The sequence below is a fragment of the Microplitis mediator genome, chromosome 8 (genome assembly GCF_029852145.1).
Source record: "Microplitis mediator isolate UGA2020A chromosome 8, iyMicMedi2.1, whole genome shotgun sequence".
Classification (NCBI taxonomy): Eukaryota; Metazoa; Arthropoda; class Insecta; order Hymenoptera; family Braconidae; genus Microplitis; species Microplitis mediator.
The window spans coordinates 22554823-22580323 of record NC_079976.1 but is presented as its reverse complement, the minus strand read 5'-3'; the positions used below and the strand labels follow the sequence as shown (position 1 = coordinate 22580323).

The 25501-nt window shown below is 30.6% G+C and overlaps 1 protein-coding gene across 1 annotated transcript in view; it reads right to left on the bottom strand.

The window, feature by feature from the left end:
• Positions 1–4766, bottom strand: part of LOC130673370 (olfactomedin-like protein 2A) — a 7917-nt gene extending 3151 nt beyond the window's left edge. Inside the window, exons 1-2 of the mRNA XM_057478358.1 lie at positions 4724–4766; positions 4446–4588 (exon numbers count right to left, since the gene is read on the bottom strand). The gene's annotated coding sequence lies outside the window, so the exon portion shown is untranslated. The remainder of the gene's footprint in view (positions 1–4445; positions 4589–4723) is intronic.
• Between the last annotated feature and the right edge of the window lie 20735 nt (positions 4767–25501).

The following is a 25501-nucleotide window of genomic DNA, read 5'->3' as shown; positions in this document are numbered from 1 at the left end:
CTACGAAAATAAGTCTGATATTAGCCTGGATAAGGAATAATACGGACAAAAACAGATTAAATTCTTATATAAAATAAATACGATTTATAAACTTGAATTAAAGGAAAAATATTTGAATTTATCATTTATTTTAAAACAGATCTAATTTTCGACCCGGGATTTTCACGAATCATTGCGGAGCTCGGCTATTCGCGGACTTATAAAATTATTAAATCTAAACTTTCAGCTTCGTTGGACTTGAGCCTGCCAGGTCTGGAGTTTCGCGGCTTCACCTCGCCTGCCGGCGAATCCTCAGACTGGTTCACTGAGCTGGTATCTGAGTTGTTACAATTGTCAATTTTATAATTTATTAACCCCTTTGTTGTTTCGAAAATCACCTGATCCGACGGGGACTTCAGATCAGGTGTTATTCGTTTTTTCGAGCTTGACCGATCCTCTCCGATTGTGTTTTAGGACTTTCTCTACTTCCACCAGCAGTTTGACTGTCTTCGGTGAATTTAATCAGCTCGCAATTTTCTCGAGTGTGTCCGATACCAAAACACAAGTTACATACTACTTGACGCGGATTTTCACAGATTTCAAAATTGTGTCCCACCATACCACAGTTGAAGCATGATTTATTGCTTCTTGGCACAAAAATTGGAGCTTGATTAAATCCTGGTGATCTCGGAGACTGGTTCACACGTGATCGGAATCCTGTTGGTTGTCTGTATTGATACTGTGCTCGATTATAGTTGTTATTATTGTTATTGTTCTGGACGCCATATTTGTTGTTGTAGTCAGCTTGCGAGCTTGGTTCCATAAGATTACAGCGTGTGTATTCCCGGTTTTCATCCTCGTAAGCAGTTTCTCTGTTAGATGATTGCAGCAATCCAAATCGAGATTTGTCTTGAAATTTGGCCGTTATTGGAGTCACTATCAGCTGTTGAGCCTCTTCAATACATCTTGTGGCTTCGTGTAATGCGTTTAACAAGCCCTCGTAGGTGGAAACCTGTCTCGCGAAAACCAACGTCCTGAGTTCATCTGTCAAATGATTCCGAATACACGCCACCTGGTCTTCTACTGGAGGCGGAATTTTCATAGACTGATATTTTTGTTGTATTTTCAAAACGAACTCAGTGACGTTGTCTCCTTTATTCATTCTCATCTTACTGATATCCATTATGATTTGATGATCGGTTGCTGGACTACCAAAAGCTTTGCGAAACTCGGTTTTAAAGTGTAGATAACTGGACCAGTTATCGTAATTTAAATCGTACCACCGAGCTGAAGCACCATGAAGAACATAACTCATGACTCTGAGAAGTTCTTTTTCCGACCAGTTCTCTCTGTTTGCTCTAGCTTCCACTGCGGATATAAATTCATCGACTGTTAAGTTTTCTTGAGGATAGAAAATATTGCCCATTTTCAGACTTTGTATAATGTCTTTCCAGCGTCTCTCTTCTACAAAAGGTGACACAGTCCTGCCGAGATTCTGTTGAAAATTTTGTATTAATGCAGGTTCTCTATGAGAACTTACCTCTGTCCTCAACCTTGGATAGATATTGTGATTTTCAACTGGAATCTGGCTCTGTCCACCCGTTGTTTGTTGTTGTTGACCCAATTGTAGTTGACGCAGTTGTTCTTGAAGATAATTTAACTGCTCAGCAACTGATACTTGTTGTTGGGTTTGTCCAGGTTGATTTTGATGATTGTTTTCAATCCGTGGCTGAAAGTGCTGTTGGTTTTGTAGATTGTTATCAACTCGTGGCTGCTGCTGTTGTTGATTTTGGTTTTGATGGGGTACTTACTGTTGGTTTGTATTATGTAGTTGGGGTTCCTGCTGTTGGGTTCGCTGATACTGCAGTTGCTGACGATGCTGCTGATTTCTTATTTTAGCTGGACACACCCCCCTGCCCAAACCTTGACCCATCGGGGCAACGGTTGAACCAAACTGGAGTTCAGCTGCTCTCCCATCTACTGGCGAGTATGAACGCCACGAGTTATCAGGTGCATTGAGTCTGTTGATGTACTTCTCTATGTGCTGTCATCATTTCATTCAACATTCTGGACAGTTCATCTATTGATGCTGAGTTTTCTTCATTAATGGCTCGCTGTGTTCTTGTCATTTGACGGAATTCTCTTGAGCTTTCGTCCATGCGATCAAATATGGCACGCATATCCGGTGGTATCTCCTCCCGACCGGGTGTGTTGTTCACATGATGTCCATCTTCTGCTGGTAGACTGAGTGGGTTACCCCCCGACCCAGTAGCGTTATCCCAATTACCTCCAACTCCGGTCGACGACGTGGGTGGTATACCGCCCGACCCAGTCGTGGCGTTTTCAAAATTTCCACTGTTTCCTGCTGGCAAATTGAGTGGGTTTCCCCCCGACCCATTTGCGGCGTATGAAACTGTTGTATTAATCATCGAAGGAGCTGATGTATAACAGCTGCTAGTTGTCGTTATTATCACGTTCGTAGTGTTTGTAGTTATTGATATCGTTGGTACCGGTGGTGTTGCTGATGATGAACCTGGATTTTGTATACCGTTCCAGCGATTTTGACCTCTACCGGCCGAAAGTCTTCTTAACTCCGGATTTATCCAAGTTTCCCTTGTTGTGTCGATGTTGTTATTTCCGTTAAGCATTTTGCTATTTCATTTTACTTTTATTTTGTAGATTAAATTTAAGTATTAAATTTTAAGTAAAATGATGTCAGTTTTTGTTTGTCTGTTACTAGCAAAATCTTTAATTTTTATCTTTAATCCAAAGTATGATGTCAGCTTTCTTAATGTGAGATGTCAGTATGATGTCAGCTTCACTTTTCTATTCAGTAATTATGAATTATCAAAATAATTTTCTAATGGCTTAATTATTAACGGAACATCCGGTGAATATTTGTCCAACGATTCGTTTTCAACAACACAAAATTTAATGTTCAAATCTGGTAGTTTTTATTTTGTACTTATTTAACTAACTTAATTTTAATTGATTTTATAGATTAAATTTTAAGCTCTTTGTTTTAACTTTTTTTTACTAATCTTTTTCGTAATTTAATTCCTCAATTCTCACTCTTATAAATCTCTAGGTTTTTCAAAAGTTGGGCGCCAATATAACAGGGTATTTCTCAACCTTGCCAAGTTTGGCCCCTTTATTAATTGATTTTAATAAGGGCGCCACTGGAAGATAAGACTCGGCCTTCCAGAACCGGAGATGTTATAATAGAAATCAGGGTCGTTAAAAAATATAAGAGTGAGGAGATTGAGGAATTAAATTTATTTAATACTCAATTTTACATCAATATAAGTTTCACTTTTATTTAACAATTCACAATTATGCCCACCGGGCTTATGTTCCTTATAATTATTTTTAACAAAATCGTCCACCGGACTTCTTATTCTTACAATTAATTAACTAAAATTTGGTCCCCTGGACTCTTATATTAAATTGGCCACCGGCCTGATCCCCTGGATCATATAAAATATAATATAGTCCCCTGGACTTTTACGACAATGGCCACCGGCCTGATCCCCTGGATCAAAATTTTATATAAAACAAATTGGCAACTTGCCAGATCCCCAGGATCTATTATTTAAAACCGTTTCCCCAGGAAACTTAAATTTTCTCTCACACACACACACGCTTTACATTCGAGTCCCCAGGACTGTATCACACTCACACACGTTTTCCAATTTATTATTTTACCGATTAATTTTATCCACGCTTTTAATTAATCTCAAATTTTATTTGTTCCGAAACTTTTACTTAGATTTTCATAACTATGATTTTATTCTGTAAAATTTCCACAATAATAAATTTATTTCTTTCAAAATTTTCATACTCAAAATTTTCCACGACAATAATTTTCATTTCTTTCCTCAAAATTTCCCGACTGTAAATTTTATTATTTTATACTTTTATACTTTCAGTTTTTCAAATATCAAGTTGTTGAGTGTGAATTTACTGACACCGAAAAACTGCTGCCCGCGACAGACGCTATCTTCCTCTATTTGCATCAACAATTTTATTTTTACAATTATGACTGACATCAACTTACTGATAAATTTTATTACTTATTTTTATTTATCCTTTTATCACTAATTCACAACACTTTTACTTTCTTTCAGTCTTTTGAATTTTATAATTGTATAATATTCTTATTAAATAAAATTATTAAATTACTATTAATTTTCCTTAATAACTAGATTTTATTATTAAAAATTTCTGGCCCTCTTGCCGAGAAATTTGACTTTTATTTTAATTTTAATTGTTAATAAATTCTGGCTTTCTTGCCGAGAATTTATCCAACGGACCGCGTGTAAATTAAACTTTGAATTCTGGCCTTCTTGCCGAGAATTCGTAATTTATTTTAATCAAATCGGAATCGGCGACTACCCACGAATCTCTTAATTATTAATTAATTAATAGAGTAATAATTTGTGGCAACCGGCCGACGATTTATTTACCTCTTTGTAATATTCTTTCCTTTATTCAATTGCTCGTGGCTTCCTTTGTTTCTCCAGCCCTTCTGCCGATTTCCGCTGACACGTTCTTTTCCCAATGATTTTTTTTCTCCTCAACTTTATCTCGCCTCAATTTATATAGGTATCTGTGGATAGTTCAATACAAATAAGTAATTATAATTGCAGTGCATCGGCTATCGGCCGGATACACGATTTATTATTAATTGAATTAGTGCTTATAGAAGGTTCCACGAGTACCTCTCCAGAATATATATAATTACCTGAATTTTCTGGGTTGCGTCTGATCGCAACGCTGGTCCGTCCAACTGTGTCTTTTCCACCTTGTGCACGCACTAATAAAAGTGTCAGTTCGTGACCTTTCGGCAATTATCGTGTGTATCCCCATTTGATTAATTCTAATTGGTTCTGGAGGACGAGCCTCCAAAATTGGCGCTCCCGGTGACAAGTCGATAAACTAGATCACGGGGTCTATCGGTTATTGGGTCATTGACCAACCGCGGGAATTTTTATTCAAACTCAAATTTTAAATTATTATAATTTATTAAATTTACCCCGTTACAGTATTATACAGAATGTATAAGGTGAAAGCCATATATTTTTAAACATGCCCGTATGAAAAAAAGGCCATTCGGCAGCCGAAATGGAAGTAGATTTCTCATAATTAATTTTTTTCACTGTTCAAATAAAAGTTGATAATGAAATAAAATTTTTTTTGACATTTTCTTAAAAATTCTCGAGATGATAAAACAAAAAAATCAAAAAATTATAAGTATAATGCCAAAAATTGAAGCTAACTAAATAAGCTTCAGAAGCATTTTTGATGATAATGCACTATATGTTTTGATTTGATGTTATTTAAAGATACCTATGCATATATTCAAACTATCGGACCAATGGTATTCCGGACCCTATTCGAAAAATTATGATAGATTATGGTTTTAATGCTCGAAAATTTTACTATAAGGACAAAGGCGATAATTTGCTTTCAATAAAATCTACTAATCAAATATTTTAAGATTAAAATTCGATTGTGATAAATCAAAGTGTCATACTTGAAATAAGTACTAATATTTGAAATAAAAAGCCTATTAGAATATCAAACGACGAGTAGATATAAAGAATATTATCATCATAACTAATGTTAATCTTGTTATTGATATATCATATCATTTATACACTGTCAATAAAACAAAATTGAATATGCCCACTGAATTGAGATGTTTGGATTTTATAAGTGTCACACTGCGATAATATGAATTTATGTAGTTCCATGAATTTAGTAAGAAGTAGGAGAAATAATGCAATAGCAAAATTTCCTTAAATAAATGGTAAAATAAGTAATTTCAGTGGTCTAGGCACATATATAGGCATGAAAATTAAAGCTTATTTGAAGAGCTTTCGGATAAATTTGATCTAAAGTCGATAAGTTATCACATTCAAAAGATATTGAAGAAAGAATAAGTAAAAATATGAATTTTGGACATTTTGAAAATTTTGAAATGCTATAACTTCTAAACTAATCGACTGATTGAGCTCATTATCAAACTCGAACAAGGTAGTCACCCACAAAATACGCATACTAAGTTTCAAGGTGATCGGTTTAAAATTGTGGCTATAATCAAAGTTCAAACCTGCATAAAATTAGTTTTTATAATATTTTGTAAATATTCAAAACCATTTGTCTATTAGAAAAAATGGTCAAATCAATGAGCTGTATAATCAAAATTGTAGGCAATCGAACGAGCTTTCACAAAGAACAAACGAAAATAAGCTATCTCTTTCCGTTTAGAAGTTACATCCAGTTAAAGCGGCAAACAAATTTTTTTTTGAAAACTTTACACAATTTTAATTAACCATAGCCTCTAAACTTATTAGCCGAATTGGCTCATCTTCGAACTCATCCAAGGTAATCGTCCATAGAATAAGTATACTAAGTTTCATTAAGATCGGTGTAGAATTGCGGACGCTATATTGGAGAACGGTGCGTTATATTCTATATATATATATATATGTGTGTATATACAGTAGCTGTAATTAGTTATTAATTAAAAACCATCAGCCAATGAGTGATCAGATACAGAAGAATGTTGAGGAGTGGGAAAAAGTAAGCAGCAAGATCCATGACCCTTCTTTAACTGAAGGTACCTGCTGCTTGTACTCAATAGACCCATAGAAAAAAAAATTATTTGTAGGTAAGAAAATAATTTTTGTCACGAACTTTGGGAGCACGACTCCGATAAAATTCAAAATCAAATAATATCAAAATCAAATAATTAAAAAATAATAGTACCAAAACGAAATAGACAAACAGCAATTTTTGAAAAACAAATTTTTTTTTTAATACAATTGGCATGAAAAAAAAAGTTTCAAATTGGTTTCATCAAAAGTAATAAAACATTTTTTCATTACAAGCAAAGTTATATCTCTCAAAAATTAAAAATTAATCATTTTCATCGGCAAAACGAGCTTTAAGACTCCAATTCCATCGATTAGACAATATTCGATTCTCAAAATAATTATACGTCATTAAAAAAAAATTTTAGGTCTCAACCTCTAACACTTTGAGCAGTAATAGTTTTTGAGTGATTGTAAAAAAATCAGATAAATATATTTTAAAATTTTTTCCTACCTTTCGGAAATTCTGCAGCTTACACGGAAAAAAATGTGTAGCTAAATTTACTACAAATGGAGTTCTATTTACTACACTGACTAGTAATATATAGGATAACTACACGTTTAGTAACAGTTAATAGTATACTGTGGTACACAACCTGTAGTACCATTTACTACAGTAAGTAGTAATAAGAACTAGCATTAAATAACCACTGTGGTTCATTTTACTCCACAACATAGTAGAATATATTTTATTCGTAATGTATTAATTAAATATCTGTTAGTTAACGATCATTAGTTTTTATGATATTGAAAACGTTATAAAAATATAAAAATTAATCTTAGATTCTTCGGACTTACAGTATATCAAATGAAAATGATATAAAAATGAATTTATTAATGAATAACTTAAAATAATAAGGACTCAACTTTCAAAAGCCTACTTTTTATCAATACCTGATAAGGATAATTTTAAAAATATATTTGTAATCTATAAATTCTCGTATAAGCATAAACTTAGAATAATTAAGTATTAATTTTTATTAATAGAAAATATAAAAAACATCGTTTTAAAAGTTATAATTCTAATAAATAACAAATACTCAATAAGCAATGATTTAAAAAATTGCATTAAAATCACGATTCACTGATAAGAGCATAGAAATAAAATTTAATAGAAGAAGTTGTAGGTGAGGTAAGCAAAAAGAAGAATGACAGGTAATATACAGAACAAATTTTTTTGTATTACATTTTTTATATATATATATTTATTTCAAATTATATATATTATAATTGCACGCCGCGATTTTTAATTATATATATAAATATTTTTAATTATATATATTATAATTTATAATGTTTTATAATATTATTTATAATATTAAATACACTGACACAAGTTGAGGATACCCACAGAATGGAGTGAAAAAGTTGTAGGTGGCGCTGTTATTTTCTTCTTTCGATCATTTTACCACACATTGGAGTAGATCGTACAAGTAATCTGGTATTGTATCCTCCAAAAATAGTAACAGATACCAATTCATATAAAATTGTGTGGTTCCCAAAACCACAAAATAAGTATTTATACCACATTGAGTAGTTGTGGAAACTACAAAGTTTTACCACATTACAGTAGTAAGCAGAACTCCTATAGTAGTAAAATATCACGCACACTGTGGCTTATGTTACTACAGTTCTCATTGCGGCGACCACAAAGTGTAGTAAAATTTTTACTAGTTTGGTGTGGTAAATTCTACTCCAGCATTTTTTCCCGTGTACATTAATTTTTTCTTAGAAATGTCACCTAAAAAGTCTTTTAGGTTAATTCTTCCTCTATGATGTGATAAATTCAGGAGTTTGGTACAATACTTTTTTACTGAGTTATCGATATTAAATGTAAAAATGAAATTTTTGACATTGAGAATTAATTACTTAGCAACCAACAATTATACCGAAATTCAAAGTAGAATATTAATTACTTATGGCTATCCTCTATAAGGCGTTTTTGTTGAAAAAAATTATTTTTCTCAAAAAACTTCTGGTGTCGACAAGAAATGTATTTAGCAGTAAAGAACAGTCACGTCTTATAGTGAATAGTTTAAAATTTTTAAAACCCCTTAGTGATTTTCTGTATGATTGTTGGTTGCCATGTAGTTAATTTTCAAAGTCAAAAATTTCATTTTTGCTTCGATTACCGATAACACAGTGGAAAATTATTGTATAAATCTTTCAAACCTTTCAAATTAAAGAGGGAGAATTGAAGTATAAGAGTGTCGAACGGACATTTTTTTCTTATGAATTTAAGTTTGATATTTTTAACTAAGTAAAAAGAGTTGTTTAAACATTGCATTGAATTGTCAGAGAGAAATTAAAAAAAATTTCTTATTTTGAATATTGGTAAATAAAGGTAGAGGAACTAGTTTTATGGTAGGATTAACATTTAATATGCGGGCTGGGAGCATATGAAGATCTAACGGTGGAACTGCCAATGGTAACATAAAATTTTTCAAAAGATCATAATATTTTTAAAAATTTTTTATATAGATATTGCACGACTCGTTCGTGCTTTACGATCGAAAAATTTTTTTTCGCCTCACTTCGGTAACTAATCAATTATTATACCCTTGTTAGTTTACGGAATTAAGATGGTTTGCATACTATTTTGAAGAAAATTTAATGGAGATTAATTCCATAGTTTTCAAAAATTTATTTAGTTGAATAAAAACGGAAAAAACATCAAAAATAGTTTTAAAAAATTTCCTGTCCGTTAAGTATGAAACCCGTATACACGATAACTTGCGAAAAAATGCAGTAATTGAATCAAATTTTTTTTAAAAAAATTCTTTGAAATAATTGTAGGTCTCCTATTGCAAATGGCTAGGTAACTCAGTGTCGTTTAATTACAATTAATGAAAGAATAAAAAAGGCTGTATAACTATATATCTATATATCTATGTAAAACTAACATGGATGGTGATATATCTATACATTATACGGACATTTATTCCGCTAGGGGCGCTTGTGCATTACCGTCCTAGAACAGCTGTTTTTTTTGCTAATTGGTAGGCCTGAATTTTTTTTCAATTCAATTTTTTTTTATTTTTGTTTTTATTTACGTTTATTTTTTTTTTGTTATTAATCGAGATATTTTGAATAAGTTCTTTTATAATTATAAAAAAATAATAACATAATAAAAAACAAGACAAGTTTTAATGAAAGAGAATTGTATATATTTTAAATTTATTCGCACTTCCCGCCATTTTTTTTATTGTTATTTATTATTTCATAATATATGAGCATTACGAGTCGTGCACTTTTGGATTTTCCAAATTTTTTCTGTTTTCCTTTTGGTGTGTTCACTTGGAACGTGAACGAAAAAGTTAGTAAAGACTAACCCGTGAATCCTATCTCTAGTCAATGTTCAAAATCGCTGAAACCATATGTTGAGCAAAGTATTTTGGCTTGTGCCGAATTTAAGGTTGATAATTTTTTTTTATAGCATAGGATTACAGGATGCCGAGGTTAAAAGGTTTAAAAATTTAAATGTAGAGTTGTTTATGACATGTTGTAAAATCTTATTTTAAACAAATTTTGTTTAAAATTGTTGTTGTACATCTGGTCTTGGCTTAGAGGTGGTTAAAAATTGTCATTTTACCTTAAAATCTTATTTATTTTAATTTATTACAAGCTTGGGCGCTATCCCGAGTATTGGTCTCAATATTAATATCTCTTGATTTTATTTAAACTATAAACGAATAATAATTATGCAACACAGTGATTTAATATTAAAAGTATTGTTCACAAATAATGATACTTAGACAAGTAATATAATGAAGATAGTGTCGCACAAATATCAAAATACACTAAATACTAATTAATGCAATAATTGATTACAAAGGAAATTATATAATTGTACACAGAAAAAAAAATTAACTTGGTTTAAGTAAATTATTTTCTTCAAAATATTATTCTTGTTTCGAAACATCTAAACTTCTCAATTCAAAAAAATTTCAGTCTTGAATAAATAAATTATTACTCTTCAATGGAGAGTAAAAATTGTTCTTTCAAGAATTTTAATTTTAAAAGACGAATTTTTTGCTTTCAAACAAGATGCATATTTATTTCTCCCAAGAATTTTTTCCTCTTGGTTTGAGGCCGATAATATTGACTCAGGATGATACCGACTTAGATTGAGTATGGCGCATTTTTTGAATCAGGATGTTATTTTATTCGATTCAGAAATATACAAATATATTTTTAAAAATTATTAATCAGTTTATTACTACAATGGTTACTTATACTAATTTTTGATTTGGAAGTTTAATGCATATTTTTATTTAAAAAAAAATTTATTTGTACTAAAAATTTAAATAATATTTTTCCCGGGTGAAAATATTCTAAAAGTAATTTTTATTCTCGGCCGAAAATTGGCCGAAAAAAGGCCTAGGTAGTGAACACGAGGCCGAAACTCGTTAGGCCGAAAAAAGGCCGAAATTTGGCCGAAACTCGTTAGGCCTAAAAATGGCCGAAAAAAGGCCGACAATAAAGCTTAAAAATGTCTGACGCCAGACACGAGGATTTCTACTATTATTATTATTATTATTATTATTGTTATATTTGATTGGATAGAATAGGAATAATTGAATTTATCAAATGGTGATTTAATTGTCCGGTAAAAGTGAATTATATATGGCCATATATTAAAATTTCCAATATATACAAAGGCATGTATAGAAATTTCAACTAAATTAAAAAAAAAGACTTACTCAATTTTAGTAGTTTTTTTTTTCTTTGATGATGCGGAAATCAATCAGATTTGTGATGAAATTAATTTCTAACCGAGTAGAAATTTTTAATTTAGGGAAAAAACGCTATAAATATCAACCGAACGCACACGATTTAGTGGGATTCGAACCCGGGACCTAACGAACGAAAGACCGACGCTTTAATGACTAGGCTACGCTACCGACAGTAACTGCTAAGTTTACTTGTGCTATATGAGATTGTAAGAATAACTCATTTTTAAAACAGCAAAATATAATTGAAAATCTATTATTAGTAATAACAAAAAAATTTCTTTTTTTTTTCGTATGCTATATAATCCTGTGTGTAAGTAATTGTGATATGTGTAATTTTGGTTATATAGTTATGTATAAAATTATTTAAAAAATATATAGGCTCTATATATGGCTATGTACCCCCATGAAAAAAAATTTATAAAAAAAATATATTTTTCATATTAAAAAATGTGTTAAAAATAAATCTTAGAATATATAAAAAATACATGTGTAAAAATATATTTTTAAATATAACAAAAATATAGGTATGGTGAGATAAAAAAATATATTCGTAATATATTTTAAATTTATAAAAAATATAATTATAAAAATATCAAAAAGTTATATAAAAATATGTTTTTCTGTTAATCAACAACATAGAAAGAGAAACATGAAAAGTTTATGTAAAAAACATATTTTTTATATGTTTTTCCTTACATTGTTGATTAACTTAAAAATATATTTTTTATATTTTCATAAGTATATTTCTTATAAATTTAAAATATATTACTACTATATTTTTATATTATACTTAGTTATACTACACTAATTAGTGAGTTAATAAAAGATTTTAAAAATTGAAAACATAATTTTTCTCAAAATTTTCAAATACATTTTTAAGTTTTACAACTTTAAAATTTTATATGTTCTATTTTGAGTTGCATAAAAATTTTTTTAAGTACCATGATTTAAAAAAAAAAAAATACTATGGCCGAAAGCAGACGGATTAAACTGTCGGCCAAAGTTAGGCCTGTTTTCGGCCAAAGATTTTTACTCGCGATAATTTTATTAAAAAATAAAATATTCTGGCCGAAAAAAGGCCGATACATTTGTCGGCCAAATATCGGCCTCTTTATAAAGAATAAAAATTTTTTGGCCATTTTTCGGCCGATTTTCGGCCAATTTAATAACATGAAAAATTTTTCGGCCAAATTTCGGCCTCTTGCAATAAAATTTTATAGTTTCGGCCAAATTTCGGCCAAATTAAGCTGTTTCGGCCTTTTTTCGGCCTATTTTCGGCCAAATATTTTCACCCGGGTTGTTTAATGGCCACATTTTCAATAATAGAAAATTTGAGGTTACCCAGTAAATAAGCATTGACAATTAAATACATTTACTGTAAAAATCTTTAGAGTTTGAACACAGTAATTATTTACTACTTCAAGTATTATGAAACCGAAATTTGTTCATATGCATGTACATTAAACAAAAATAATTATCAACGGCGAGATTAATGTTTTGATGTTCAAATTGTGAACTTACAATTCAGAACTAACTACAACTGACCGAGAAAAACAAGCAAGTACGCTGTTCCCACCGAGGCGCCATCTGGCGTCAAAATGTTTACTTCACCCAAGTAAATCTGTTACTTGGTTTTAGAGTTAGATTTATTGTGTGAAAAAAAATATTCTTTTGAAACAAGCATATACGAATCTTGATTTAAGAATCCTGAAACTTCTTGAGCCAAGAAATAAATTCTTGAAGCAAAAAAAATGGAGTTTTTCATACTAGTATCCTTGGTTCAAGAATATTTCACTTGAATCAAGTTAATTTTTTTTTCTGTGTAATACACGACAGTCCCATAATATTCAAATAAAACCTGATCGAATAATTTACAAATACTTCAATCAGAACTGCCCGACTCAACTAGTCCAAAAATTCTGTACTCTTCATTAGAAACCTTTTAGTCAAAATGTTTAAAGAAGGACAACAATCTTATTATCTTACTATCTTGTCCTCTGTGTCTTACTATATCCATCCTGAGACCGTGGCTACGTTTGGTGAACAGATGTCACAGCGAGCATAAGCCTCCCGTAATAAACATAATCTACTTAAGTTGTAAACAACTAGAGCTTAAATTTTCTTAATTGTTACTGTAAAAACTAGTCTCGGCTGTTAGGAATTTCCCGTCCCATTTGAAAACCCCATTTTATTCATTCACCTCCAACATATATATATATATATGTATATATATATATATATATATATATATATATATATATATATATATATATATATATATATATATATATATATATATATATATATATATATATATATATATATATATATATATATTTATATTGTATACATACAGTGCATTCGTACGGTGCCCCGTAGGATACCCTATACACTCACCCCTGAAAAGTGAAAGTCGTAACGAGGTCATTCGTTGAGTAGATTTTATACCTCATATTTTTTCCATACCGGGCTCCTTATATGAAAATCAATTTTTAAGGAGTAAACTCCAAAATGTTGACTAACAATTGAAGAACTTTTTGAAAAATAGTGATGCAACTTTTATTACCGCGAAACCATATATTTTGAAGTGTCTAAATGACACCAGAATGGTTTCAAATTTTTCAATTGATATTTAATTGCAAAAAAAAATTATTTAAAAACTACGCTCACTAGGGGGGCGGCGCGCGCATGCCGAAACTGCCGCGCAAAAGCTGATTTTCAATGTTAAATTAAAATTATAAATATTGGAGCTACGATTCGGGGAGTCAAGAACTTTTTTACTCAAAATTTCTACTCTTTCAGAAACTTTTTTAATATTTGAGATATCACTTATACTTTTTGAGATTATGCCAAAAAGCTGGACGGCTAATTTTTTTAACGGTTTTTTGTTCATAACAATTGTATTTTTATTTTTCTAAAAAAAAATCTAAAAAATTTCTTTTTCTAGACGCCATTCAGGATCGTTTAAGCCATCAACTATATTTTTAGGAGACCTGTAACTATTTTTCGCAGGAACTCAACTTCTGGACTAGACTAAAATCGAATAAAAATACACTATTTAGGTATCTTCATTGATTCGTTGATTTACTATTTAATATGGTATTAACCTTTTTCTTAGACTACTGAGCCTTTAATTCTGTGCCTATTTAGACAGTCGATCTGAAGGAGTTAACTCTAATCGTGCGTCGGAGCTGACACACACACACTTTTTTCTATTTATTTCAGCTACCCTTCATTAATACTTTTACACAATCATTATTACTAAAATACTTAATCAAATAAATCCATTAAATCGGTCGGCCAATGAATAAATGATGGCACCAAATCTCCGCGTTTCCCTTCACATTTTTCCAGGCTTAGGACTGGCAGCAGACGAAAATAGTAAGCTGGCATGTTTAAAAACGCGAAATACTAGCTAATAGCATTTCTTTTCAATTTCTTTGCGCAGTGTTTTTGATTTTCCACTTCTATATAGAACTATTTATAATATTTACACAACTTTAAAAATATTCAAATATTACCTCGAGTAACTTTTTTTTGTTCTCCTCATAATTCTTTGTAAATGAACCGGTAATAATTGCTTATTTTTATCTTGTTCAAACACTATTTTAACATCTACAACTTCATCAGACCAAGTATTATTAATTGTATCAAAAAATTTCATTTGAACTTCTCGAATGGTTCCATATGTTGTACCATTAATTGTTCGATGTTCAACGTCTTTTGAGTTAATTTCATAATTTTGAAATGATGAAATTGTAGGCGGTAAAATATTGTTATATAAATTTAAATAAAAATGTCTATAATTAGTTATGGAGGAATTATGATAATGTTTTAAACAAAATTTTTCGTACTTACTTTTTACCGCATCGTAGTCCTCCATTCTTTCGTTATATTTTTCCATTGTCCAAAGCGGTGTAATTTCACGATGTTGTTGGTAACAAGGCACTTTGTATACTGGAACTAGTGATAGCGTTCTCTTCAGTTAGCATGCGCTTTCCGTACCCCCACCATTAAGGTAGTTCCAGCGTGGTATACTACAGTCAGAGTATTTACTATATAGTCTAGACGCTGTATTACCTTTTCGTAAGCTTTTGAAGTCGGTGTACAAAATAAGATTATTTTTATGTTTTTTGACCCACTGAAACCGAATATCGCAGTTGTTTTTTCGAAATCCCGGGCCATCAACTGTTTAATCAATTGTTTAAAAAATAATTTTTTGGGGATCGGTAATTTTTTTTAGTATTTTGGGCAATTTTAAAACGAACGTTACTCTTATAAAATTTTTCTAAAGTTGATAGTTTCAAAGTTATGAATTTTTGAAAATCGAAAATTCTCGACTTCCACAAACTTTGATGATTAATTACATATAAATAAATTACGTAATACTAGGTTTTATTCACATGATCGTAAAGAAGAATATTCAAAGTTTTAATTAAAACAATAATATTCCGTTATAATTTGTATTAAATAAAAAAAAAAGTGATCAAAGTTATTGCATTTATTGAGTAACTTCGCCGACTCGGCGGCGCATGCGCAAAGCAATTATTTACTGTCTCACTTGCTCTTAGGCGTGTAGGTAGCTGTTGGCCTGGTGCCTAAAATTTTAAATTTAAATGCATTATTTCTCGATAAAAAAATTTGTATGGTTAAAAAAATTATAAATTTTATGATATTAAAGAAATTTTCGAATTCATTAATTCGATAAATTAATAAAAATCTTAAATCTATGGTTTTTCACGATTTTAATGAACTACATTTAAAATTGTTTCAACTTATTTTATATTTTAATTAAAATTTTTTTTTTATTTAACTAATAAATAAATAATTAAGTTCAAGAATTTTTCACTTATATTTATAATAGTTATACTTGGGCAATAAAATAATTCCCATGAAAAAAATTTATAAAAATAATATATGTTAAAATAAAAAAAAATATATTTTTATATATGTTTTTTATACTTTCATACTTATATTTTTTATGTACTCTAAGATATATTTCTAATATATTGAAATTACATTTCAAACATATGAAATATATACGAAAATCGGCCAAAAGTTAGCTATTTAAAATATATTTTTTATACATATTTTGAATATTTTTTTTATATATTAACACATATTATTTTTATAAATTTTTCATGGGAATTATTTTATTGAAATTTATAATTTTTTTAACCATACAAATTTTTTTATCAAGAAATAATGCATGTAAATTTAAAATTTCAGATTAAAATTTCAGCCGCCGAGTCGGCAAAGTTACTCAATAAATGCAATAACTTTGATCACTTTTCTTATTTATTTAATACAAATTATAACGGAATATTATTGTTTTAATAAAAACTTTGAATATTCTTCTTTACGATCATGTAAATAAAACCTTGTATTACGTAATTTATTTATATGTAATTAATCATCAAAGTTTGTGAAAATCGACAATCTTCGATTTTCAAAAATTCATAACTTTGAAACTATCAACTTTAGGAAAATTTTATAAGAGTAACTTTTGTCATAAAATTGCCTAATATACTAAAAAAAAACCGATCCCCAAAAAATTATTCTTTCAACAAATGGTTATAAACAATTTATGGCCTGAGATTTCGAAAAAATAACTGCCATATTCGGTTTTAGCGGGTCAAAAAACATAAAAATAATCTTATTTTGTACACCGACCTCAAAAGTTTACGAAAAGGTAATACAGCGTCTAGACTAATAACAGACAAAAATTTAGAAGCCTCGGCACACATACTGTAAAGTGAGCGAATAAACTAAGAGGATCTGGTTTAGGTGTGAGGATTATTAAACAATTAAAAATTACACAGATTTTATCAATAAATAATTATCAGCAAAGTCTTTGCGAGTTCCAGGTCAATCGTAGAGAGTGGTGTGGCCAGTGTGGACTGTGGCACTTTTTTAAATTTAGCGATGGCACATAAACAAATTCCAAGCGTGCGAAGTAACGGTGACAACTTAGAGAATTTATCAAGTAGCGTGTATAGCGGGTGTTAATCTGCCTTGTAGATGGTAAAAACCAGACCTGGACGTTCTTCAAGATGTTATACTGTCTGCGAAAAGATGTCAAAAGATGACCAGTATTTTTTTGATTGACTGAGCCACTTAGGTCCCGTTTACCATAGCGAATGCTGTTCTAGTTTGGCTGCTGTTAAACCTCTCGAGGCGCAGTCAACTGGATTTAGTTTCCCTGGAACGAAATCCCAGTTGACACTTGGTAGCGATTTATGAATCTTGGTAACTCCATCCTCGTTAAGGATACAGCGGAGTCTGCTCACAAGAAAATTGGTATATTTTCAAGTTCCAAGACTTTCTTGACGTAGAGTACCATTTGAGCGAGTAAGACAGCGGCATTGAGCTTCATTCCCGAGTAGAATTAAAACTCATAGGTCAGCCCGTAGCTAACAGATTTGAGTCATACCCATCACTGCCTAATAGAATTGGCCAGTCATAACTTATTGTCTTGATTTTCTCCTGGTACTCGGCAGTAGTGATGTCCAGTTGATAATCGTTGTCTTTTGTCAAGCAGATATGAAGAGCATTGATAATGTCTATTCATTTTTGTGGTTCTTCTTCTTCAAAAAAATTTGAACTTTTTTTTTGTGTTTGAAATTTATTTTTTTTTTTAATTTCTAGGAAAAATTTTTTTTCTCTTTTCCTCACATTTACTGAGTCGCCAACGCAAAAATGGAAGAAAATTTAAAAAAAAATTATTTATTTATTTTAGTAATGATTACACAACGAAAGAACAAAATTTGTTCCTTTAATTGTTTAGTAAAACTTTGATCGATCGCCTTCAAATACACAGTTCAATAGATCGATTTAAAAATTTACAGGGTTTTCGGGGGTACATTAAGCTAAAAAGTTACTTGGCAACATTAGCCTTTTCATTGATATTTGTGGTTGATTTACTAAAAAACCAAAAAAAGTCATTTCTTTATACTTACTTCTCATCGATGTTAAAAATGAATAAAACATTTTTTTTTTCTAAAAAATGATGGAAGGGTCTTGTAGGGAATTTATTAAAGTTTTTAACGCCACCCTCCAATTTACCCCACGATTATTAGTAGCTGAGATATCGATGATCAAAGCAAAAACGATCTTTTTTCGTTTGTAGGCTGATATCTCTGCAAGAAATTGTCCTAATACAAGGTTAGAAAGAAAACTGAATTAAAGCTGAATAAGTTAGCTAAGTGACCTATGCATTGGTTTAGCTAAAAAAAAAATAATTTCCGTGGCCCGTGGGCTATTTGGAAAAAAAAAATTAAAAGTTGAAAATTTTTTGTCTCACGGTATTTCTCATGTTTGCGCAATAGCCGTAACTCGAAAAAAATTTTGCTGAAAATGCACCAGGACTAGAGATTTCAAACAAAAAAATGCTTTTTTTTTAAATCTCGATATTGTTATATTCAAAAATCACTAAAAAATTTATAAAATTTTTCTGTTTCTTTAATTTTTTGCGTTAGTTCAATTAATTAATTAATGTAACGTGGACCTAAGTCCGCCTCCGCCGACCGGAAGCCGAGACCTCACCCTTTCGGGCATACTCGTGTTGCGTAATCCCATCTCTTCCACACTTTAAGCGACACTCTCGGCCGGAACCAAGAGTGGACATTTACCGGAGGTATAATCAAAAATCCTCATTACGTGTGGTATCTAACCACAGCCACTACGAGTCCGACCTCACGTCGGCCCAAACACTCCTCCCATCTCAAAAAATATAGAGACTCTGGTCGAAGTGGGGCTTGGAAAGGGCCGCCCATAGTACCAATTCTGTATTGGTCGACATACCACTTGGTCAAGAGGGGACGTGGCACTCTTTCCCCTGCCTCCCGACGGAGACACACTGAGAGAAAAATCCAGTAAATCGAACTATAAAATGACAGTTAAATAGCGCTTTAACTATTTTTTCGGAGTTACTACAACACCAATAGATAGTTATTATAAATATCTCTAAGTAGTTATGTTAAATATTTTTTAGTTCAATTAACTATATAAATAATTAATGTAACTGATTTCTAAACTTGTATTCAATTAATAATTTTTAATTTTTTAAACTGAACTTAGGTAGGTAATTCATCTATAACTCTTTCATTAAAGCAAACAAAAATATTAAGTATCATTACAATGTTTTTTTTAGTTAATTCAATGAATATTTTTTAGTTAAATCCATTAAATAAATAATTTTTTTTCGCACAAATATACCATTCACATGGTTTTAATTATTAAGTAGAGACTCTATAGAGTTTCGAGTAGAATTAATTTTTTTTTGAAAGTTCAAGTTAAATTTTAAAGATAAATTATTTATTGAACCATCAATAATAAATATTAATGTCTTGATGTAATATAGGATAAACTATAATACAATCCAAAAATGTAAGTATCACTTTGTCAAATGACAGAGTTGTACTGATGCCGAAATTGTTTTTAACTTTGGAATTTAACAGTTCTGAGATATATATCTTGCCAGGGACACTACACAGCGGCTGGGCGCGATCTCGTGGCGAGCATCGAACTACTCCCGCTACTGCTGTCTGGTACCGGTGACTTTCCTCTCCTCCATACATATGTTTTCTCTCAAGAAATTTTTCTCTTGGTTTAAGCAATTTTATTTAGATATTAACTCGTGTTTTGAACATTTTAATTTTTTTATGATTATTTGCCTTAGACGCAAAATTTAAACATAAATTACACATATACACGCTTGACAGAGGAAAAATTTCTAATTCACACCGCTTCAATTTAATACAATACTTAGTGTAATTTTCACACCACAATTTTTACACAGACATTTACACTACACCGAGTCCAATAATATTTTACAGTGTAGACAAACTAAAATTTGAAAGACGCATTTAGGTTTTTATAACGTACAAATGAAGAACCTTATTAGCTAAAGGAAAAACTTTTGTCAGCTATTAATATTGATCCTAAATGGTTTTTAAAATTATCCGATATTTTTGCGAATTATAACTACATCAAAAAAAGTTAACTCGAATCAAGTAAAAATGTTCTTGATTCAAGAAAAATCTTCTGGCACCAAGTAAATAATTATCTTACAATTTTTATCTTGAATCAAAATTTTTTTTCTCAAGTCAACATATTTTTATGCTTAAATCGAAAATTTTTGTACGACAGTTCAGTTTAAGTATTCCAATTTATCTTAAATAATTGATATAAATATGTATTTCTATTTTCAAAATATTTTTAACAACTAAAGTTTTCTAAAAAAATTAAGATGACAAGTTTTTTGGAAAAAAAAATTCTTTGAAAAATAATTTTTTTAGAAAAAAATAATCTTGCAAAAGAAATATGTTTGAGAAAAAGTTTTTGATAAAAATTTTTTGGCGATTTAAAAACATTTATTTACTCAATCATTAAGTTTTGAAAAAAAATTAAAAATCCATTTCCTGCCTACTCAATTTAACTCAATTACAGTAACTTGAAAATTTTAGTTCCATTAACTAGATTTATATTTATAACAACTATTTTATTTTAACTTTAAATCAGCAGTTATAATAAAAACAATTTTTATTTACATACACTAAAAAAATTAAGTTATAGTTAATTTTAAAATTCATATACTATCAACTAAATTTTTTTAGTTAAAACAACAATTTTCGGAGACTGAAAAATTTTAGTTGCTTCAATTAATTTTTTTTTAGTTTGAGCAACTACTGAATAGTTAGCCTTACTAACGCATTAGTACCAGTAACTAATTTTAAATAGTTGAAGTCTTTTTAGTTAAAATGACTATCGACTTTTCTCTCAGTGCACCCAGTTTTGTTTTCATTCATACCCATACTTCACACATTCTTTTACACATTCTTCACACATTCTTTGCACATTCTTTTTGCATTCTCACACACATTTTTTTTTTTTTGCACATTCTTCACACATTCTCACACACATTCTCACACGCATTCTCACACACATTCTTCACCATTCTTTGCACATTCTTTTACACATTCTCACACTCACCTAACTTCGGACCAACACCCGAGATGCACTTGCGTTAGTATAAATAAAGACACTTTAGATTTAGTGTTATATTATATATTTTATTTAAAATTGCTATCACTATGGATGAATTTTAGATAAATGTAACCGCCATTAACCAGCGCCCGTTCGCGACGCTGATCAGTCTAGTCAGATATTAAAATAGCTTAAATATTAAATTTATTGATTCAAAAGCATAATGCCTGAATAGCTCAAATGTTAAACGTAAAGCAAAGTTAACAAAATTTCTTACGAGATTTTGAAAACCTAACTTAATGTTAAAGTTGGAAAAATGGGCGTGAGAAACTTGGAAAGCAGGAAACCGAAGCTGGGATTGGTGGATAAGGAGGCGTAGGGCCGGGTCTAGCCTGAGGCGTGATAGTTTCTACAACTACAGTTTAAGTTTGAACACTTAAATAGCTAATAAACTAAATGCAAAATCTATAACTTAATCCTAAGCAGATGCTGCAACTATTTTACACTCAAGGAGCTCGGAAAGTTTTAGGGCTAGCCCGCAGTGTCGACTGACAGACAGATTTTCTTCATATGTAAGTATATATCGACAAAAACATTAAAAAATCGTTCTGTAGGCTCATGCGATTTCATTCAAGCTCATGTCCCCCCATGAAAATAATTTTTTAAAAAAATATATGTAAAAATATAAAAAATATATTTTAAATAGCTAACTTTTGGCCGATTTTCGTATAGATTTTATATGTTTTAAAAATATTAAAGATATATCTTTGAATATAAAAAAATACATGTATAAAAATATACAAAAAAAATATTTACTTTTATATTTAAAATGTAACAAAATATATTAGTAATATATTTTTAATCTAGTATCACCAACATAGAAAATGAAATATAAAAAATATATTTGTTATATATTTTTTTACCTAGGTTGTTGGTTGAATTAAAAATCTATTTTTTATCTAAATTTTTTATAATTCATTTTTTATGTTGGTGATATTAGATTAAAAATATATTGATAACGTATGTTTTTTATAATACCATACCTTTTTTTTTTAACTTTAAGCATAAAAAAAATATTTTTTGTTTATATTTTTATACTCGTATTTTTTATATATTTTAAGATATATTTCTAATATATATTAAAAATATACGAAACATATCCGAAAATCGGCCAAAAGTTAGCTATCTAAAATATATTTTTTTTACATTTTTATATTATTTATGTATTTTTATTATATTTTTTTTATATGAAAAATATTTTTTTTTTATATTTGAAGATATTTTTTCTTTAGAAATTTTTTCCATGGGGGGTACCCATATAGGAAGAAACAATAGGCCCAAGCTTGGCCGAGGCTTGGCGCAAGACTTATTAACTCTGGGGAAAGCTTGAAATCCAAGCTTGGCCCAAGTCCGTCTAAGCATACAAATGATAACTTCCTGCCAAGACTGAAAATCAGTACTGTGTCAGTACTGAATGTTAGTATTGTGCCAAGACTGAGAAAAAGTATTGTACCAAGACTGAATTTCAGTGTTGTGCCAAGACTTAGAATAAGAATTGTGCCAAGATTGTTGCTAAATAAGCACCTATGCTTATTAAAAATAAATTAAAAAAAAAAAAATATTAGTTGACATGTGCGTGATGGTAACATATGGAAATAAATTTGTACACAGAGAAATCAGGTGGATCGATGAAACTAATTTTATTTTTTGCATTCGCTGGGTCTCGAACCTGGTCCTTCATGACTGCTAGGCAAGCGTCTTATCCACTAGGCTGTTACGCTATTCACAGAAGCCAGGGGTTTTTAGGTACCATTTGTTATTTAGACTGGTAAACCAAGGCTTGTCACTTGTATAATGGCTAAATCTTGGCCCAAGACTGGCAAACCAAGGCTTGTCACTTGAGCATTGGCTGAAACTTCTCCCAAGACTGGCAAACGAAGGCTTGTCACTTGAGCATTGGCTGAACCTCCTCCCAAGACTGCACAGTAAAAAATATTGTGTATTTGTGTCGAAAACGGTTTGTGTTAAACTAACACAAAGTTTGTGTCACTTTTTGTAACATAAAAAATGTGTTATACACTCTTTATTAACACATTTTGTGTGTTACTGTGGATTCTTTGCGCCCTCTTGTGGCGATATTTTAACATAATCTTTGTGTTAAAAAGGGGTTACACAAAGTTTGTGTCGAAATTTCAACACAAATTTTGTGTCAACCGTTTTTAACACACAAACTGTGTTGATTTTACACAATATTTTTTACTGTGTGGCAAACGAAGGCTTGTCACTTGAGCATTGGCTGAATCTTGTCCCAAGACTGGCAAACCAAGGCTTGTCACTTGAGCATTGGCTGAATCTTGTCCCAAGACTGGCAAACCAAGGCTTGTCACTTGAGCACTGGCTGAACCTTGTCCCAAGACTGGCAAACCAAGGCTTGTCACTTCAACGTTGGTCGGATCTCGGACCAACCTTGGGGGGCCGAGCCTCGGTAGCCCAGTATTGTGCCAAGACTGGCCCCGTTGTCAATATTTTTTTTCCTACAAGGGTAGTCTCAATATTCTGACTCAGAAATACTCTATTTTTTCCCGGTCCTTTAAGAAGTTAATTAACATTCAATACTTCTGAATAATTCAACCTTGTTGATAATTTTAAGAAGCCAGTCTAATGTGTGAAAATTCCCAGTTCATTATCTCCATAGTCTAGACTCTAATGAGTATTCTTATATTTAACGGTAATGACAGATGGGATTATTTTAAAAGACAAATTACCTGAAAATGTTCTGATACGATCATTACTCATAATAGTCTAGTCGAGAAGATGAATACCTGCGAAAAATAGTTACAAGTCTCCTAAAAATATAGGTGATGGATTAAACGATCCGGAATAACGTCTAGAAAAAGACGTTTTTAGGATTTTTTTTGGGAAAATAAAAGTACAATTGTTATGAACAAAAATCCGTTGAAAAAATTAGCCGTCCAGCTTTTTTGGCAAAGTCTCAAAAAGTATAAGTGATAGCTCAAATATTAAAAAAGTTTCTGAAAGAGCAGAAAATTTTAGTAAAAAAGTTCTCGACTCCTCGAGTTGTAGCTCCAATATTTATAATTTTAATTAGACATTGAATTCGGTTTTTGCGCGGCAGTTTCGGCTTGCGCGCGCCGTTACTCTAGTGAGCTTAGTTTTTAAATAATTTTTTTTTTGCATTTAAATATCAATTAAAAAATTTGAAAACATTCTGGTGTCATCTAGACACTTCGAAGAATATGATTCCGCGGTAATAAAAGTTGCATCACCATATTACAAAAAGTTATTCGATTGTTAATTAACATTTTTTTTACGGGTTTGTGTTGTCATAAAAAGCGGTGTAAAAGTTTGAATAATTAATCCATAAATGTTTTGTTTCTTGGAGCCCTTGTTATAACTATACTTAACAAGATGACGTGATAAAAGTTTATAAAATATTTTTCATTCATTAGTTATTAATTTTTGAAGTCCCAAAAAAATTAAAAATTTAAATGATGTATCTTAAATATTTTTTTTTTTAATTCTAAGCTACACAGAAAAAAAGGATATCTTGGCGCAAGAAATTTTTTCTTGCCGCAAGAATATTTTTTGCAATTTTGAACGAAAACGAAAATTTTCTTGGTTCAAGAACAAAATTTTCTTAAATTTAGTCATCTTGGCATAAGATTTTTTTTTTATTCAACCGTTATAATATATTTTTCTTGAAGTAAGAAATATTTTCTTAAAGTGAGAAAAATAAATATTTTGCCCCAATATATATTCAATTGTCCGAAAAGTAAAATATTCTTTGTTTAAGAATAATTTATTTTGAATCGAGATAATTTGTGACTCGAGTCAAGAATTAAAAGTACTCGACTCAATGGTAAGAAATATCTTGGTTCAAGTATTTTGTTGTGTTGCGGCGAGTAAGCGTAGACGTTTGAACCAACAGCAACTACGTTCACGGCCCAACGCAAAAATTCTCTTGGGAAAGCCAACTGTACTATACTAAAGTGGCGGTAGTGTAGACTCTACGTTGTACAGTGTGCTTACTGCATATAGGTAAAGTAAACGAATATTCAGGGAATGATCGCATAGCATAACTGGTAAAGCTCTCGCGTGAGGCCGAATCGGTCTGGGTTC